The sequence below is a fragment of the Marmota marmota genome, unplaced genomic scaffold (genome assembly GCF_001458135.2).
Source record: "Marmota marmota marmota unplaced genomic scaffold, marMar, whole genome shotgun sequence".
Taxonomy (NCBI): Eukaryota; Metazoa; Chordata; class Mammalia; order Rodentia; family Sciuridae; genus Marmota; species Marmota marmota.
The window spans coordinates 16,901,767-16,922,176 of record NW_025999900.1 but is presented as its reverse complement, the minus strand read 5'-3'; the positions used below and the strand labels follow the sequence as shown (position 1 = coordinate 16,922,176).

Here is a 20,410-nt window from a genome sequence, read left to right as displayed (position 1 = left end):
GATATCTATAAAAATCTCAAAATACTTAGATACTAAAAACCACTATTCTATAAAACACATGGGTCAAAGAAATCTCAGGAAAATTTAAGAACTATTTTGCAGGAAATTAGCATGCAATCTATTGAAATATGTGGGATGCAATGAAGACAATGCTGGGGGGAATTTACAGTGTTGAATGTGCATATTAGAAAAGCTGACAGATCTAAAATCAATACTGCAAGTTTTTATTTTAGCAAGCTAGAGAAAGAAAAACCATAACAATTTAATATGAAGCAAGCAGAAGAATATAATCATATTTAGAACAGAAATCAATGAAATTGAAAACAGAAAATCAATGACACCTAAAGCTCATTGTTTCAAATGATCGACAAAATTGACAAAACTCTACCCAGGCTAACAAAGAAAGAAAACAAAAAATGGTAATATCACAAGTGAGAGAAAAAGTCTGTCACTACTGTGCCCATGGATATTAAGAAATTATAGCCACCATTATATTACCTTAGATAAAGTATATAATTTCCTTATAAATGACAAGGTTCCAGACCTCATTCAAGGAGATATAAAGAAACAGAAGAGGTCTATATCCATATGTCATTGAATTAAAAATTAATAATCTTCAAAAATAAAGCACTACACCAAGATGATTTCAGTGGTGAATTTTATTGAACACTTACGGAAAAAAAATGTTATCAATTTTCTACAATATTTTCCAGAATAAAATATGAAGGAATACTTCCTAACTTATTTTATGAGATCATGATTATCCTAATACCAAATCTCAACTAATACAGACCAATATATCTAATGAACACAGATTTCACAATCCTTGACAAATTGTTAGGATATCAAATCCATTGATATATCAGTGTAGTTAAATATGAAAAAGTGGTATTATTCTGCATTTATAAAGCTGGTTTCAATATTTAAAAATCAACGTAATTCACCAATTTAATAGAGTAAGGAAGAAAAATCATATTATCATAACAGGTAATCAAAGAATGTAGAATAAGCAGTGAAATAATCCAACAATTAGTCAGGATTTAAAACATAAACACTGTCAGCAAACTAGAAAAAGAGGGGAATTCATTCAACATGACAGAGAGAACCTATAAAATCCTACAGCTAGCATCTTACTTAATAATGTGAACCTGGACTCCTTCTTCCAGAGATTGGGAACAAGGCAAGGATGTCCCCTCAGCACTTATATTCAATATTGAACTGGAAATCACAAGTAGTAAATGATTGCAAAATACACCTAGGACAAAAGATTTTATTCAAATACAAAGAGGACTTTTTAACTAAACAATTAAAAAAATCACAATTTAAAAATGGCAAAACATCTGAACTGATACTGCAGCAAGGAAAATATACAGTTAGTCATTCAAATGTCACTAAGGAATTACAATCTTTAAAATGATTTGTCACTACATATATATTGAAATGGCTAAATTCATTTAAAAATTAAGGAAAAAAAAGAAACTGAGAGCACCAAATGTTATTTAGGTGTAGGGCAGTAAGAAAACTTATCATTGGTGGGAATATGACATCATTCATTAGTACTTGTGGAAGACAATTTAGCTGTGTTTTATTAAGCTAATTGCAGTTTTACCATATATTACAGCAAAGACATTGTAGATATTTACTCAATTAAGTTGAGAAACTATGTTCACATAAAATCCTATACTCAAATGTATAGCACTCATTTATTTCTTCCCCAGTGCTTATCCTTAATCACCAGACTACATATTTTACCTGTTTCTTTGTCCATTGTTAATATTTTCCAACTACAATGCTCTTGCTGGAATCAGGTATTTTTGTATTTTGTTCATTGTTGTGTCCATGCAATTAATACAACACAAATTTTGTAAGAGGATGAATGAAGAAGCAATGCCTATGGGGGAAAAAAACTGTTCAAAGTCTGGCCCCCACATGTACATATCAACAATGTCAAATAGCTGAAAAATTTTCCAATTAGGCTAGAAATCACAAAGGCCAAGCTTCTTATCCAGGCAACTATAATCTGTATGGAAGCAGTTTTAAATTGTTCCTCATTTAAATCTCTCACATTACAAGTTTTTTTTTTTTTTTTTTTTTTTTTTACAAAAGTTCATTTAACTTGTCCATATGGAGGAACTATCATTAACATCCCCAAAGTCTGCAAAGTCCACAGATTTTAAAAGTTAATGAGTAGCTATGGAAGTTTATGTTTAGCAACCCCCACCCCGCCACACACACATGCACACACACGTATAAAACTGGACAGAGTTGTCAAAAGCAACCATTTCAAGGCTCTACAAATCAATGAAAGTCAGAGAGTTTGATGTCTTTATTTTTTTATAACTACTAGAGCATAATTTAGAGACAGCAGGTGTCTGTGACCTTCTTTCCCAAATCTCCAACCATCTTCAAACAACTCAGTCAGTAAGAACATTTTTTTTTCAGGGCAGGACTAAACCAAAACCATCAAAATTGCTCTCTCAGAGGGGGGCTGAATTAATTTTGAGTGAATGGAAATATCTCTGGATTTTTCTGGCTAAACATGGCAGACTTTGCAGGAAATAAAAAGACCAAACTCACATATTTGCTTTCCTGAGCTGGTATACTAGCCAGAAGTACAGTGAGGGGAAAAAGCAAGATTTTTCTCTACTTTCCTCTTGTGGACTGGGATATTACACATAAAAGAGATATCTGTCCTTATGAAGTCCTGAGAAAATATAAGCCAAAGGTAAGTTGAGAATGAACCTGAGTTTGTGCACCAATGTCTGATGGAAGTTTTATGAACTTGTAGAATTTGATCATGACTTCTGCTCAAATCATTGGCTGAACAGTAAGTTACACACACACCAGATGACACTTAAAAATCCAGGTTAAGAAATAAAAAATGAGATACACATCCCTGGGCAAAGCCCGCTAATGGAACAATCCTATAATTTCAGATACTCAGGAGCTTGAGATATGAGTTTGAAGTCAGCCTTAGCAACTTAGCAAGACCCTGTCTCAAAATTTAAAAAGAAATAAAATTAAAGGACTAAGGAATGTAGCTTAGTGATAGAGCACTACTGGATTCAATCCCCAGCACCACTGAAGAAAAATACAACAACAAAAATACTCTAGAAATTAGTAGCCACAGAGTGTAGACACATTCTATATTTATGTCCAAGCAAATTATAAAAGTTGCATGCACAACATAACTATGGATATGCCACTGTCCACTTTAAAGTGGACTTGCCATTTTTACTCCTAGTATTAATGCATAAAGGTTACAATTCCTCTATATCTTTTCTAGAATTTTGTATTGTCAGTCTTCTATATGATAGAAATAATTATTAATGTGGAATGTCTTTTCTTATACAAAGCACAAAGCACACACAAAGAATTTCTATATATTGTGTATTTCATGTTTTTACAATCTTAAATGAGTTGGGAGGATTCTTCATACATCAAAGATAAATAGTCTTTTAACACATGTATGTTTTGCAACTATATTTTTTTAATCTGTGGCTGACTTATTTGCTTTTATATTTTGGAGTATTCAGGATACATTTTTAAAAATATAATGCTATCTAATTTAATACTTTGTTGTCACACTTTTACTATCATCTGATAAAACTTTGCCTATCCTAAAGTAATAGACATTTATCCTGTATCTTCTTTTTTCTATTCTTATTTATTTTTATTCTAATTTTTATGACAGTATAATGCATTATAATTTATATTACACATATAGAACACAATTTTTCATATTCAAACAATTTGTGTCTTCAAACATGAACTTAGGGTAATGATGTCCATCTAATTTCACCATCATTTCTACCCCCCATGCCCCTTCCCTTCCCCTCCTACCATTTTTCCCTATCTAGATTTCATCTAATCCTCCCATGCTCCCCCTACCAACCCCACTATGAATCAGCCTCTTTATATCAGAGAAAATATTAGGCATTTGTTTTTGTGGGATTGGCCAACTTCACTTATCATTATATTCTCCAACTCCATCCATTTCCTTGCAAATGCCATGATTTTATTCTCTTTTATTGCTGAGTAATAATCCATTGTGTATATAAACCACATATTCCTTATTCATTCATCTACTGAAGGGCATCTAGCTTGATTACACAGTTTAGCTACTGTGAATTTTACTGCTAGAAACATTGATGTAGCTATGTCTGAGTAATATGTTGTTTTTAAGTACTTTGTGTATAGACAGAGAAGTGGGATGCTGGGTCAAATGCTAGCTTCATTCCCAGTTTCCCAAAGAATCTCCATACTGCTTTCCATATTGGCTATACCAATTTGTAGTCCCACCAGCAATGTATGAGTATGCCTTTTCCCCCACATCCTCACCAACACTTATTTTTGCTTGTATTCATGATAGCTGCCATTCAGACTGGAGTGAGATGAAATTGTAGTTTTGATTTGCATTTCTCTAATTGCTAGTGATGATGAACATTTTTATATATTTGTTGATTGATTGTATATCATCTTCTGAAAAGTGTCTGTTCAATTCCTTGACCCATTTATTGATTGGGTTATTTGTTTTTTTGATGTTTAGCCTTTTGAATTCTTGGTGAACCCTAGAGATTAGTGCTCTATCTGATGTGAGAGTGATAAAAATTTGCTCCCAAGATGTAGGCTCTCTCTTCATCTCACAGATTGTTTCTTTTGATGAGAATAAGCTTTTTAGTTTGAATCCATCCCATTTATTGATTCTTGATTTTAATTCTTGTGCTATAGGTGTCTTATTAAGGAAGTTGGGGCCTAATATGACATGATGGAGATTTGGGGCTACTTTTTCTTCTGTTAGATGGAGGATCTCTGCTTTAATTCCTAGGTCCTTGTCCATTTTGAGTTGAGTATTGTGTATGGTGAGACATAGGGGTTTAATGTCATTTTGTTGCATATGGATTTCCAGTTTTCCCAGCACCATTTGTTGAAGAGGCTATCTTTTCTCCAATGTAAGTTTTTGGCATCTTTGTCTAATATAATATAACTATAGTTATGTGGGTTTGTCTCTGTGTCCTCTATTCTGTACCAGTCTATTTTGTCTACCAGTCTATTTTGGTGCCAATATCATGATGTTTTTGCAACTATTGCCCTGTAGTACAGTTTCAGTTCTACTATAGTGATACCACCTGCTTCACTGTTCTTGGTAAGGATTTCTTTAGCTATTCTGGGTCTTATTTTTCAATATGAATTTCATGACTGTTCTTCCTATTTCTATGAGGGCTGCCATTGGGATTTTGATTGGAATCATATTAAATCTGTATAGTAATTTTGGTGGTATGGTCATTTTGACAATATTAATACTGCCTATCCAAGAACAATATAGATCATTTCATTTCTAAGATCTTTTTTATTTCTTTCTTTAGTGTTCTGTATTGTTGTAGAGAACTTTCACCACTTTTGTTAGGTTGACTTCCAAGTATTTTTTAAGCTATTGTAAATGGGGTTGTTTAAGTCATTTCCCTTTCAGAGGATGTGTCACTGATATACAGACATGCCTTTGATTTTTGGGTGTTGATTTTATATCCTGATACCTTGCTGAATTCATTTACTAGTTCTAAAAGTTTTCTGGTGGAATTTTTTGGGTATCTAAGAATAAAATAATATCATCAGCAAGTAGTAATAATTTGAGTTATTTTTTTTCTATCCATATCCCTTTAATTTCTCTCCTATGTCTAATTGCTCTGGCCAGTATGTCAAGAATGATATTAAACAGAAGTGGTGAAAGAGGGCATCTCCGTCTTGTTCTGGTTTTTAGAGGGAATGTTTTCTATTTTTCCACATTTAGAATTATTTGCCAGAATTTTATTGAAAATTTTTGCATCTATGTTCATTAGAGATATTGGTCTGAAGTTTTTTTTCTTTGGTGTGTCTTTGCCTGGCTTTGGAATCAGGGTGATATTGTCCTCATAGAATGAGCTTGGAGTGCTCCCTATTTTTCTATTTCATGATATAATTTTAAGAGCATTGGAATTAGTTCTTCTTTAAAGGTCTTGTAGAACTCAGCTGTGTATCCATTAGGTCCTGTGCTTTTCTTGGTTGGTAGGCTTCTGATGTCATTCTTCTATTTCATTGCTTGAAATTAATCTGTTTAAATTGTGTATATCATCCTGATTCAATTTGGGCAAATCATATGGCTCTAGAAATTTGTCAATTCCTTTGATTTTTATTGGAGTACAAGTTTTCAAAATAATTTCTAATTATCTTCTGTATTTCTGTAGCATCCTTGTGATATACCATTTCTCATCACGTATGTTATTAATTTGAGTTTTCTCTCTCCCTCTCTTCATTAGCATATCTCAGGGTTTGTCAGTTTTATTTATTTTTTTCAAATAAACATATTTTGTCATTTTTTTAAAATTTTTTTGTTTCAATTTTATTGATTTTAGTTCTGATTTTAATGATTTCCTGTCATCTCCTGCTTTTTGTGTTGATTTCTTCTTTTTTATTCCTAGGGCTTTGAGATGTAATGTTACATCATTTATTTGTTGAATTTTTCTTTTTTTAAGGAATGAACTCCATGCAATGAACTTTCCTCTTAGGACATACTGCCTTCATAGTGTTCCAGAGATTTTGATATGTTATATCAGTGTTCTCATTTACATCTAAGAATTTTTTAATATCCTCTTTGATGTCTTTTGAAACCCATTGTTCATTCAGTAGCCTATTATTTGGTCTTCAGGTGTTGGAGTAGTTTTTATTTTTACTTTATCATTGATTTCTGATTTCATTCCATTATGATCTAATAAAAAGCAGGGTCATATATCTACTATTTTGTATTTCCTAAGAGTTGCTTTGTGGCATAATATATTGTCTATTTTAGAGAAGGATCCATGTGCTACTGTGAAGAAAGTGTATTTGCTCATTGAAGGGTGGAACATCCTATATATGTCAATTAAGTCTAAGTTATTGATTGCATTATTGAGTTCTATAGTGTCTTAGTTCAGGTTTTGTTTGAAAGATCTATCAAGTGGTGGAAAAGGTGTGTTAACATCACCTAAAAATATTGTGTTGTGGTCAATTTGACTCTTAAACTTAAGAAGAATTTGATGAACATAAATGTTTCATTTTGGGGGGCACATATATTTACAATTGATGTGTCTTGTTGGTGTGTGGTGTCCTTAATCAGTATAAAATGTCTTTCCTTCTTTATCCCTTTTGATTAACTTTAGTTTGAAGTGTACTTTATTTGATATGAGGATTGAAACTCCTGCTTGCTTATGCAGTCCATGTGACTGGTAAGCTTTTTCCCAACCTTTTGCCTTCAGTCTGTGGATGTGTTTTTCTATGAGACAAGTCCCTTGGAGGCAGCCTATTGTTGGGTCTACTTTTTTTTTTTAATCTAATCTAGTAACATGTGTCTTTTTTTTTTTTTAAGTTGTTGGTAGACATTTATTTATTTATTTATTTATTTATTTATTGTGCTGAGAATTGAACCTAGTGCCTCACACATGCCCCAGCCCCAGCCCTAGCCTTTCTTCTTATTGGTGAGTTTATGCCATTAATAGTCTTGGGCTACTATTGAGACATGATTTGTATTTAGCCATTATTGTTTATTTTTGGTATTTAACTTGGCTTAGTTTCTTCTTGGATTAGTTTTTCCTTTGGCATAATACTTACCTCTGCTGCTTTCCATTGTTGTTTTTCATTTCTTCTTCATGGGATATTTGCGGAGGATGTTCTGTAGTGTAAGTTTTCTAAGTTCTTTTAACTTTTGTTTATTCATGGAAAGTTTTTATTTTATCATCAATTCTAAAGCTTAATTTTGCTGGATATAAGATTATTGGTTGACATTCATTTTCTTTCAGAGCTTGATACATTTTGTTTCAGGATCTTCTAGCTTTCAGGGTCTGGGTTGAAAAATCTGCACATAGCCTAATTGGTTTCCCCCTTTATGTTTTCTGATTTCTTTCTCTCATGGTTCTTAAAGTTCTCTTTCTGAATATTAGGAATTTTCATTATAATGTGCCTTGGTGTGGGTCTCTTGTGATTTTGTACATTTGGCATTTTGTAATCTTCTTGTATTTGGTTTTCTAATTCATTCTTCATGTTTGAAAATTTTCTGATATTATTTTATTGAATAGATTGTTCATTACTTTTTTAAAAAAAAATTATCTATTTATTTATTTATTTATTTATTTTATTAGCTACACATGACAGTACAATGATCTTGGCAATTCATACATTTGAATCATTGGAGTATAATTTCTCATTTTTCTGATTGTACAGATTGCAGAATCACACTGGTCATACAGTCACCTATATACATACAGCAATCATAATGTCTATTCTGCTGCCCTTCCTATTCCCCCTTCCCTCATGTTTTTTTTTTTTTTTTTGGAACTCTCTGCCTTCCTCTATTCCAATAACTCTTAAATTTGGTCTTTCTATGCTATTCCATATTTCTTGAATGTTCTGCTCATTGTTTCTTACTTTTTCAATTTGTTTTCTATATTCTTTTCAAGATTATATATTTTGTCTTCACTGTTTGAGGTCCTGTCTTCCAGTTGGTTTAATCTGTTGGTGAAGCTTTCAATTGAACTTTAAATTTTATTTATTTTCTTTCATTTCAAGGATTTCCATTTTTTGTTTTGTTTTGTTTTGTTTAGAACCTCTATCTCCCTATTGAAGTAATCTTTTATATCCTGTATTTATTTACGTAGCCCTTTGTCAAAATGATGTTTTGCTGCCTGTATTTGCTCTCTTATGTACTCCTTTGTTTCACAGAACATTTTAATTATATACATCCTGAACTCCTTTTTCTTTCATATCTTCTTCTGTGCTGGCCATGGATTCTCATAATGTGGTATTTTGATTTGTTTGGGGCACTTTCTCCCTTGTCTTTTCATGTTGCTTGTGTGTCTTCCCTTCTAGCACTTTAGATATGAGGCATTACCATTTTTTATCCTATAGGCTTATAGTGCCCCTGTAGATTTCTAATATCTCTCTTTTGAGGGGAAGGACAATATTAACAGATCCCAATATAAATGATATAAAACTTAAATCTAATAGTTGCTATTAAGATGTTTACAGTTTGATCACAATGGAAAAATGGTGCATTCAATTATTATCTACAATATAATTAGTAGATTTGCAAAAGGGTTTACAGTTTCTGATATTGGAAAAAGAACTGATGATGAGGTGTAAGATGATAATCTGAGGAGTTAGAAGGTGAGGATATAGAGTTATTATATCTTAGGAAGTATGAAATAGAACTCTAAAGAAGAAGGTAAGTAGTTGGAGAATAGAAAGCAAGTAATTTTGGATAGACAAGTAAGTGGGAAGACAGTAGAATACATAAAACAAACACACATATATATTAATAAAATTGTTAAAATAGTAAAAATTGTACAAAGAAAAAATATATACAAACACAACTATAAATATACTGTATAGACATCCCAGTCCTCAAAATCCTAATTAATGCAAAGTACTTGGTTTCACATATGTTGGGATTGTGAGGGCAGGAGAGTAGGGAAGGAGAAGAAAAAAAAATCTTGAAGGAAGAAACAAGAATTGTTTTGTTTGAAGATCAGTATCTTTCCTGCTTCCCTTCTCTCCTTTCTCCAACAATAGGTGGGGTTGTCTGTTGATAGATGGTATCTCCACCCTCAGGATGGTGAAGGTTTCCAGGGTGTCACTGTGCTGGGTTAGCTGCTTCTGGTGAGAGGGGGTAGGTAAAAGCTGGGCACCAGGCCAGCCCAATTTCCAAACTGGAAGTTGCTCCTACAAAAGATGGTGGCAAAGGTGACCCAAAATGGAGGCAACTGCTTTCAGAGATGGGTATTGTATTGGGTGGGGGCAGTTGGGTGATGGCATTGGATGTGGACAATATGTTCAGAGAGCTCTGTGGCATGTAGTTTGTGGTTATGGCTGTCTTCAAAGCCTGTGTGAAGTTTTGGGTGCAGGCAGGCTACCTTGCATAGGGGACTAGCTTCATTGCTGCAGAGTACCAAGGTGGAGTTGACAGGGAGTCACATGTTGGTAGATGGGTGTCCACATGGGAGTGACAACGAGAGTTTCTACACTTGGGTAGCTGCTAGGTGTTCTGTGTGGGAGCGGCATTCATGATTTCTGCTCAGGCTAAAAGTCTGCACAGGTGCTAATGCTGATGGCCCCTCTAAGACACCCAGTAGTACTGTGTGGGTGAATACCTGGGAGACTTACTCTGGATGCTGAGGCCTGGAGTCATAGATGGCTGTGATTCCTGTATGGGAGCAGAAATAATGCTCACAGAGAAACAGTATTCTCACTACTTGAGTTCCAGGTGAAGGAGCAACATATAATGCTGCCTCCCTCTGGCCCACCATCTTGGGTCCGCCCCTATATCTGCTTACTAAAGCATTAATGTTTATCACTATCAAATTTGTCTATGGCCCATTAGGAGTAATTTTTTGTGTATATAATGAGATTAATTTCTTGCACTATTGTTGATTTCTCCTTTACCCATTAGATTTATTGACCCATTCTGAATATTATTTTACCTTTTTTACTTACTTTTTTAAATAGTACCTTCTGTAGAACTTTTTAAAGCTTTTTTTTTACATATAGAGTCATGTGACCTATGAATAAAAACAGGTTCATTTCTTGTTTTATAACTAGTAGGTTGAAAATTTATTTTACTAGGTTTCAGCTTCCAGGATAATGTTGCATATAACCTGGGTACCATTCATTTTTGGCTTTTCCAAGTGTACAGAAAAATTATTAATTCTTTCAACAATAACCATGATGCTACCTGCAGGATTGTTATCAAAACCTCTCTGTTCCTAATTTATTCAGAGTTTTTTTTTTTATTGTTGTTGTTTGGTTGCGTTTTTTTGTTTGTTTGTTTTAATCATGAATGGGTATATGTTAGGTATTTGCCAAATGGTTTTCTACATTCTCTGTCACAATAAAGTGTTTCCTTTAAGCCTTTTTCTATAAATATAGTGTCTCAAAAACATTCTGCTATGTGAAGAAAGACAGATGAAAAAGTCTACATTCTTGGAAATTTTAACACAAATACTGTGAAAATAAAATATACTTGTATATTTTTTACAAGTGACATTTTCTCAGGGTCTTCCCATAAATGCAACTTAAACTTTCAGGCAAGATCTCTGTTCAGTCCTTTATGAAATTTCATAGAATTGGTTATGTCACCCCATAGAATTACCAAAAATTATACAATAGTTTTTGAATTTCATATATAAGAAACCCTCCTTTATCTTGCTAATAATTTGCTGAATATTTAACAATTTGTAGACTCAAATAATTCTAAAAATTATTCTTAAGTAGCAGAAAGTAAAGAGTTAATTAAATGTGATTCTTTGATAGTTGACAAAATTGAACTGTGTGTATGAATGCACAGTTGTATTTACTTGATAGTATGTGAAGTGAAATCTTCAACAGCATTTTTAAATACACTACAAATTATTACCCAATATATAATTTTTAATATGTAGTAACGGAGCATGGCAATGTAAAAACCAGAAGATTCTAAGTCATCTGATTTATTTAGCAAGCAAAAGGGACAAATAGTTGAACAGCCTAGTATTTCTAAAGGAAAAATCATTTCACACAACATTGAGCTTAGATCAAAGCAATACAGTGCAGGTGAGAAAAAGTGGATCAGATAAATTCCTGAGTGTCTCTAGAGAGAAGATAAGCACCACAGATTGTCTCCTTTTGAGAAGAATATTGGGGTGAGAAGGTCATAATGATCAAGGTCCATCAGGTGATTGACTATTAAATTCCATAACCTCTGCAGTTTTCTTATCGACTTCTCAAATCTCCATTAAGGAAATGTCTCAAGGGAGAGAGATAAATAAACCATAGAGAAAGTGACTTGAAATAAAGCCAACTCCAGGAATAAATGTCCAGCTACAAATAATCAGAAAATAAAATGGCTACAAAATAGAAGCAAGCCACATGCTGTTTAAATCATTCAAAATTCAGGTTTTCTACCACAACGATCTCCTCAACCATGGAGGATATGTTCAAATCTCCATAGCAGATGTTGGACTGCACACATAGTATTGATCTCTATATGTACAGTCCTACTTTTTTCCAATACTTATACACCTGTGGTAAAATTTAAATTGGAAATTAGACACAGCAATACATTAGCAAAAATAACTAGTAATTTAATGGAATAACTACAATAAAATTGTAATCAAGTTTATGTGAATGTAGTCTCCCTCAAAATATCTTTTTGAACTGAATTCATTCTTTATTTGGGCATATATAAATTGAAAGAACAACTGTATTTTCACTTTAGCAACATTACAAGGGCTAGTTAAACACAACTATTGTGTAACTGAGACTAATTTTAAATGACTAATGGGATGATAGCATATGCAGCATGGATACACAGGACAAAGTGATGATTCACGTCTCCAGTTGGACAGAGAGAAAGAAATCATGCTAATCAGAAGTGAGCTCAATCTAAAACATATAAAGCACAGTCTGTTTCTGAGATTTTCTGTTCAATACATTCAAACTGAGGTCAACCATGGATACTGCAATTATCAGAAATAAAACTGTAAATAAGAGAAAACTACCATTAGGAAAACAAATCATCACTTAATTTTGTAAATCTTATTTAATGAAGTCACAAAGTATAGGCATTTGTTAAAGTTAAATTTAGATCTGAGGACCCACACTCTTGTTGAGGTTTTAAAAATCATACATTAAATTCTAAGAAATAAAAATTCCTTTAATAAAACATTAAACAAATAATGGTAGTGTCAGAGGATTCCTTATCATTTATTCTTTTTAAATATATTCTATTCTGAGATAAAAATTTTAAAAAGAATAATCAGAACTTCTAGACCCTATGTGTGTGTTTATCTTTCCATAGCTACACACAGACACACACACACACACACACACACACACACACAATGAATCAAGAGATAATCTAGAACACAGATGCCCAACATTCAGATTTTGTAATCTTATATTCTTATAATTCTTACGATTTATTTAGAAATACATAAACACATTATCATAGGTATGGGTGACACAACTACTTACATTTTCAATGACATGCATCATGAATAAGTACAGCAGCATTTTAACAGACTATAAAACAAAATTACTTTGTGTTGATTCTTTCCTACCTCATCTCTAGTGTAAAGATTGTAGAAAGAATTTAAAAAAAAGACTTCAAACAGGGAAAAACGTTTTACTTTGAGCATTTTATACATCTAACTATATTATCATAAAATCTAAAATCTGGCATCATTCTAATTAAAGTGCACAAATTGGATATTGCTGCATCATTTCTCAGTGACTTAATTCTAAGTAGAGTGGTTGCTTAAACTGGCTAAATGGCTTTAAATTAATCTAAGAAACATGCTTAAACCTAGCCAGTTGCCTATAGAGCCATAACTCTCTCAGGTTTCCATTGCCCCTATATATCTCTATCTATCTATCTATCTATCTATCTATAAATATATATACACATATACAAATATAAATATATATCAATATATAATTTCTTCAACAGATATATATGTGTGTGTATATATATATGTATATATATATATATATATACATATATATAATTTAGTTTAAAAGATAAAGCTTGGAGACATTCGCCAGAGCCTAGCCTCTGGTGCAGGGGCACCCCTTCTGACCAGTGGACAACTACAGGGCACCAAGATCCAGCCCAGAGGTCAGAGGTTAAGCCCAGAATCCCAGATCCACCCACACAGGCATCTGTGGGGCCAAGGTGCACAGCATGCCTGGTCCACCCCTTTCCCAGAGGGGCAGAAACTCACCAGAATCTAGGTACTACAATAGTTTAGAGAAGAAACTGCAAGAAAGAAAGACACATAGACAACATGAAAAAACAAGGGAGGAGAGTGCCCCAAACAAACCAGGACAGTATAATAACAGAACCCATGGACAGCAAAGTTGATGAAATGTCAGAGAAGGAGTTCAGAAGGTTCATAATAAAAATGATCTGTGAATTAAAGATTGACTTAAATGAGCAAATACAAGGAAAAGTTGATCACTCCAACAATGAGATAAGAGAGCAAATACAGGTAGCAAAAGATTATTGAGAGAGAGAGAGAGAGAGAGAGAGAGAGAGAGAGAGAGAGAGAGACCCTGAAAAACAACTGTCAAAAATCCTTGAAGTGAAGGATACAATAAATCAAATAAGAAACTCAATAGAAAGCATAGCCATCAGACTAGATCACTTGTAAGAAAGAACTTCAGATAATGTAGACAAAGTATATAATCTGGAAAATACAATTGATCACACAGTGAAGAAAGTTAAAAACCATGAACAGAACATCCAAGAATTATGTGATAGTATCAAAAGACCAAATCTAAAAGTTATTGGGATAGAGGAAGACACAGAGTTTCAAACCAAATGAATGCACAATCTCTTCAAGAGATAATATCAGAAAATTCCCCAAGCATGAAGAACAAATTGGAAAACCAAATACAAGAGGCTTACAAGACACCAAATATACAAAATTACAACAGATCTACACCAAGGCACATTATAATGAAAATGTCTAGCATACAGAATAAGGATAGAATCTTAAAAGCCACAAGAGAGAGGAATCAGATCACTTACAGGGGTAGACCAATTTGAATCTCAGCAGATTTTTCAACCCAGACCCTCAAAAGCAGGAGATCATGGAACAGCATATACCAAGCTCTGAAAGAAAATGGATGCCAACCAAGAATCTTATATCTAGTAAAACTAAGCTTTAGATTTGATGATAAAATAAAAAATTTTCTATGAAAAACAAAAGTTAAGAGAACTTACAACTAGAAAGCCTGAACTACAGAACATCCTCAGCAAAATATTCCAAAGAGAGGAAACGAAAAACAATGATGAAAATCAGCAGAGGGAGGGATTACACTAAAGGAAAATCTAACCAGAAGAGAAACCAAGTCACATTAAATAACAAAAATAAACAAAAAGTGGCTGGGAATACAAATCATGTCTCAATAATAACCCTGAATGTTAATGGCCTAAACTCACCAATCAAAAGAAAAGACATAGACTAGAAGATTGGATTAAAAAAAATAAGACCCAACAATATGCTGCCTCCAAGAGAATCATGTCATAAAAAAAAGACATTTGCAGACTGAAGGTGAAGGGTTGGGAAAAATTACACCACTCCCATGAACTGTGGAAGCAAACAGGAGTTTCCATCTTCATTTCAAATAAAGTAGACTTCAAACTAAAGTCAATCAAAAAGGATAAAGAAGGACAATACATACTGCTCAAGGGAACCATACACCAACAAGACTTAAAAAGGCAGCAGAATACAACAGACACTAGTATGGCAATATGTAAATCAGTGGATGTGTAACCGATGTGATTCTGCAATCTGTATATGGGGTAAAAATGGGAGTTCACAACCCACTTGAATCAAAGTGTGAAGTATGATATGTCAAGAACTATGTAATGTTTTGAACAACCAACAATAAAAATTTAAAAAATATATAAATATATATGCCCCAAACAACGGACCAGCTATGTTCATCAAACAAACTCTTCTCAAGTTCAAGAGTCAAATAGACACCAACACAATAATTTTGGGTGACTTTAATACGCCTCTTTCATCAATAGATAGATCTTTCAAACAAAAGTTGAACAAACAAACTATGGAACTCAATAATACAATCAATGACTTAGACTTAACTAACATATATAGAATATTACAACCTTCAATGAGAGAATTTACATTCTTCTCAGCAGCACATGGATCCTTCTCTAAAATAGACCATGTACTATGTCACAAAGCAACTCTTAAAAAATATAAAAAGTAGAGATACTACCCTGCATTCTAACAGATCATAATGAAATAAAATTAGAAATGAATGATAAGATAAGAAATAAAATCCACTCCAACACTTGGAGACTAAATAATATGCTACTGAGTGAACAATGGGTTACAGAAGACATCAAGGAGATTTAAAAAGTTTTTAGAGGTGAACAAGAACAGAGATACAATATATTGAAATCTCTGGGACACTATGAAAGCAGTTCTAAGTTGCATGGAGTTCATTCCTTAAAAGAAGAAAAAGTCAACAAATCAATGACTTAACACTACATCTCAAAGGCCTAGAAAAAGAACAAATCAACACCAAAAGCATCAGAAGACAGGAAATAATTAAAATCAGAGCTGAAATCAATAAAACTGAAACAAAAGAAACAATTGAAAAAATTGAAAGAACAAATGTTGGTTCTTTGAAAAAATAAATAAAATTAACAAACTCTTAGCCATGCTAATGAAGAGAAGGAGAGAGAAAACTCAAATCACTAACAAATGTGATGAAAAAGGAAATATCACAACAAACACTACAGAAATACAAAAGATAATGAGAAACTATTTTGAAAACCTGTACTCCAATAAAATAGAAAATATCGAAGGCATCAAAAAATTTCCAGAGTCATTTAATTTGCCCAAATTGAATCAGGATGATATTCACAATTTAAATAGATCAATTTTAAGTGATGAGATAGCAGACACCATCAAAAGTCTACTAACCAAGAAAAGCCCAACATCAGAAGGATACATAGTGAGTTCTACAACACCTTTAAAGAAGACCTAATACCAACACTCTCCAATTTATTTCATGAAATAGAACAAGAGGCAGCACTTCCAAACTCATTCTATGAGGCCAATATCACTCTGATTCCATAACCAGGCAAAGACACATCAAAAAGAGAAAACTTCCGATCAATATCTCTAATAAACACAACCGCAAGAATTGTCAATAAAATGCTAGCAAATCGAACACAAAAACACAACAAAAAGATTATGCACTATGATTAAGTGGGATTCATCCAGGGATGAATCAATAAATGTAATTCACCACATCAATAGACTTAAAGATAAGAATCATATATGATCATCTCAATGGATGCAGAAAAAGCATTTGAAAAAATACAGCACTGCTTTATGTTAAAAAAAAAAAAACTAGGGATAACAGGAACATATCTTAACATCACAAAGGCTATCTATGCTAAGCCCCAGGCAACATTAGTCAAAATGGAGAAAAATGGAAGGCGTTCCCTCTAAAAACTGGAACAAGTCAGGGATGTCCACTTTCACCACTTCTATTTAATATAGTTCTTGAAACACTGGCCAGAGCAATTAAACAGACAAAAGAAATTAAAGAGATGCACAGAGGAAAAGAAGAACTTAAATTGGCACTATTTTCTGATGATATGATTCTATACCTGGAATACCCTAAAAACTCCACCAGAAAACTTCTAGAACTAGTAAATGAATTCAGCAAAGTAGCAAGTTATAAAATCAACACCCATAAATCAAAGGCATTTCTGTATATCAGTGACAAAACCTCAGAAAGAGAAACTCAACGTTTGTTTGATGAACATTTTCATCTGGAAAAATAAGAGACCCAGAATAGCTAAAGCAATCCTTAGAAGGAAGGGTGAAGCAGGTGGCATCACTATATGAGACCTTAAACTATAATACAAAGCAACAGTAACAAAAACAGCATGGTATTGGCACCAAAACAGACTGGTAGACCAATAGTACAGAATAGAGGACACAGAGACTAACACACAAAACTACAATTGTCTTATATTAGACAAAATTGTCAACAACATGCATTGGAGAAAAAATAACCTCTTCAACAAATGGTGCTGGGAAAAATGAAAATCCATATGCAACAAAATGAGATTAAACTGCATCTTTCACCATGCACAAAAATCAACTCAAAATGTGTCGCATTCCCGGTGACAAAATCACTCAGGGTCACTCCAGGGGAACTGGGCCATGTGAAATAACAACACAAGAGACAATGATACCTTTTTCTTTGGGGATTCTCTGACGGCTCCTCTGACCTTAAGGGCCTGCAAAAAGAGAGAGAGAGAGCAAGCGTGTGCTGACCCCTTTTATTGAGGAGAAGCCATTTAAATGTGGCAAGGGGTCACGTTTCAAGGGGCTGAGTCTAGCTTCATGATGTCTGCTGTCAGCAGGTTGACTGACATCTAGGAAGGCCACACCCAAAGGCAGAGCAAGAAAAGGGGACACACAAAGGGCATTTCCATGGAAAATTCTATCCCAAAAAGGGCAAGGGGGTAATATCACAAAGGAACAGGTGAGCATAGTTTGACCCATGGGGCTGCAAGAAGGCATGCCTATGCGTGAAGACACATTTTGCACATTTTGTGACTTCCAAGATAGGGACAGCCATCTAGGGCCACTTTGTTGTGGCCAGATCACTTGGAAGTGACCGACAGAGCCTCTACCGATCAGAGAGGGAAAATGCTGGTCACGTAACATGACAGCCTCCCACAAAAAAGGATCAAGGACTTAGGAGTAAAACAAGAGACTCTGCGTCTAATAGAAGATAAAGTAGGCCCTAATCTTCATCATGTGGGATTAGGCCCCAACTTCCTTAATAAGACTCCTGTGGTGCAAGAATTAAAATCAAGAATCACTAAATGGGATAGACTCAAACTAACAAGTTTCTTTTCAGCAAAAGAAACAATCTGTGAGGTGAATGGAGAGCCTACATCTTGGGAGCAAGTCTTTACCCCTCACACATCAGATAGAGCACTAATCTCTAGGGTATATAAAAAACTCAAAAAGCTAAGCACCCCCCCAAAAATAATAACCCAATCAATAAATGGGACAAGGACCTGAAGAGACACTTCTCAGAGATGATGTAAAATCAATCAACAAATACATGAAAAAATGTTCATCATCACTAGCAATTAGAGAAATGCAAATCAAAACCATCTAAGATTTCATCTCATGCCAGTCAGAACAGGAGCCATTATGCATACAAACAACAATAAATGTTGTTGAGGTTGTGGGGAAATAAGTCCATTCATACACTACTGGTGGGACTGCAAATTGGTACAGCCAATATGGAAAGCAGTAGGGAGATTTCTTGGAAAACTGGGAATGAAACCACCATTCAACCCAGCTATCCCTCTACTCGGTCTATACCCAAAGAACTTAAAAACAGCATACTACAGGGACACAGCCACATCAATGTTTATAGCAGCACAATTCACAATAGCTAAACTGTGGAACCACCCTAGATTTCCTTCAACAGATGAATGGATAAAATAGATGTGGCATATCTACACAATGGAATATTACTCAGCAATAAAAGAGAATAAAATCATGGCATTTTCAGGTAAATGGATGGAGTTAAAGAAGATAATGCTAAGTGAAGTTATCCAATCCCCCAAAAAAACCAAATGATGAATGTTTTCCTTGATATAAGGAGGTTAATTCATACTGGGATAGGGAGTGGGAACATGGGAGGAATAGACGAACTCTAGATAGGGCAGAGGGGTTGGAGGGGAAGGGAGGGGGTGTGGGATTAGAAATGATGGTGGAATGTGATTTTCATTATTATCCAAAGTACAGGTATGAAGACATGAATTGGTGTGAATATACTATGCATACAACCAGAGACATGAAAAATTGTGCTCAACATGTGTAATAAGAATTGTAATGCATTCCGCTGTCATATATAAAGAAAAAAATAAAAAAAGAAAAAGGAAAAGAAAAAAATAAGATAAAGCTTGTTTTTATTTCAAGGACTGATCTATGTAATCACTGAGGCTACTATGTACCAACACAAGAGGGGAGCTTTATTTCTTGGTCTCTTACTCCTGGGACAGAGTCTTGATGATCTTTTTCTTCTCGGCCTGGAGGTGCTCCTCAGGGTGCTTGCATGCCTTCTTGGTCTTAGACCTCCAGAACTCAGGAGCTTCTTGCAGGCCTCATCTGCCTTCATCTGTGGATGTGTTCCAAGAGGATTTGCTATTCTTGAACACATTCCCCTTTACCTTCAGTTAGAGGCTGTGGAACATGCATGGGTCTTCTTAGATTCACACAATATCCTCAGCAGCCTCTGCAGAATTGGCATCCTCCTCATCCACATTAACTTCTAGGGCATTGGAGCATTAGCTGTATCCTTTCTCTGACCTGTGCCCCTATGCCTCCCCTTCCCGCGAGCCAAGATATTTTTCCTGCATGGAGCCCGGCAATGGACAGTCACAATCTGAGGATGATCAGTCCATCTTTGATCAGTTTCTGGATCTGCTGATGAGAATTGGCATTGGCGATTTCATTGATCTCCCATTGGGTTCTAAGTAAACCTTCTTTTGGCCACAGCACAGGACACTGGAGGCCAGCCTCTTCAGAAGTCTGGGCATACTTATGGCTGGGGCTATGGCAGTCAAAGAAAGAACTCCTGCCTCATTATAAACAAAATGTGATGCAAAGCTCTTCTTCCCCAAACTTTTTCACTGCTCACTCTACACTATTTCTTAGGATAATGATTGTTCATTGCAATTGCTGTCCATGTGTATTGTAGTCATCTACTTTCAAGTATTTCAACAGAGCTTTTGAGACCCCGATTCCCTATTTGAGACAGTAGTCACAAACACAGAATCCTGTAA

The 20,410-nt window shown here is 34.3% G+C and overlaps 1 pseudogene; it reads right to left on the bottom strand.

The window, feature by feature from the left end:
* Positions 1–19,597: 19,597 nt before the first annotated feature.
* On the bottom strand, positions 19,598–20,164 carry LOC107145186 (annotated as a pseudogene).
* Positions 20,165–20,410: the final 246 nt, after the last annotated feature.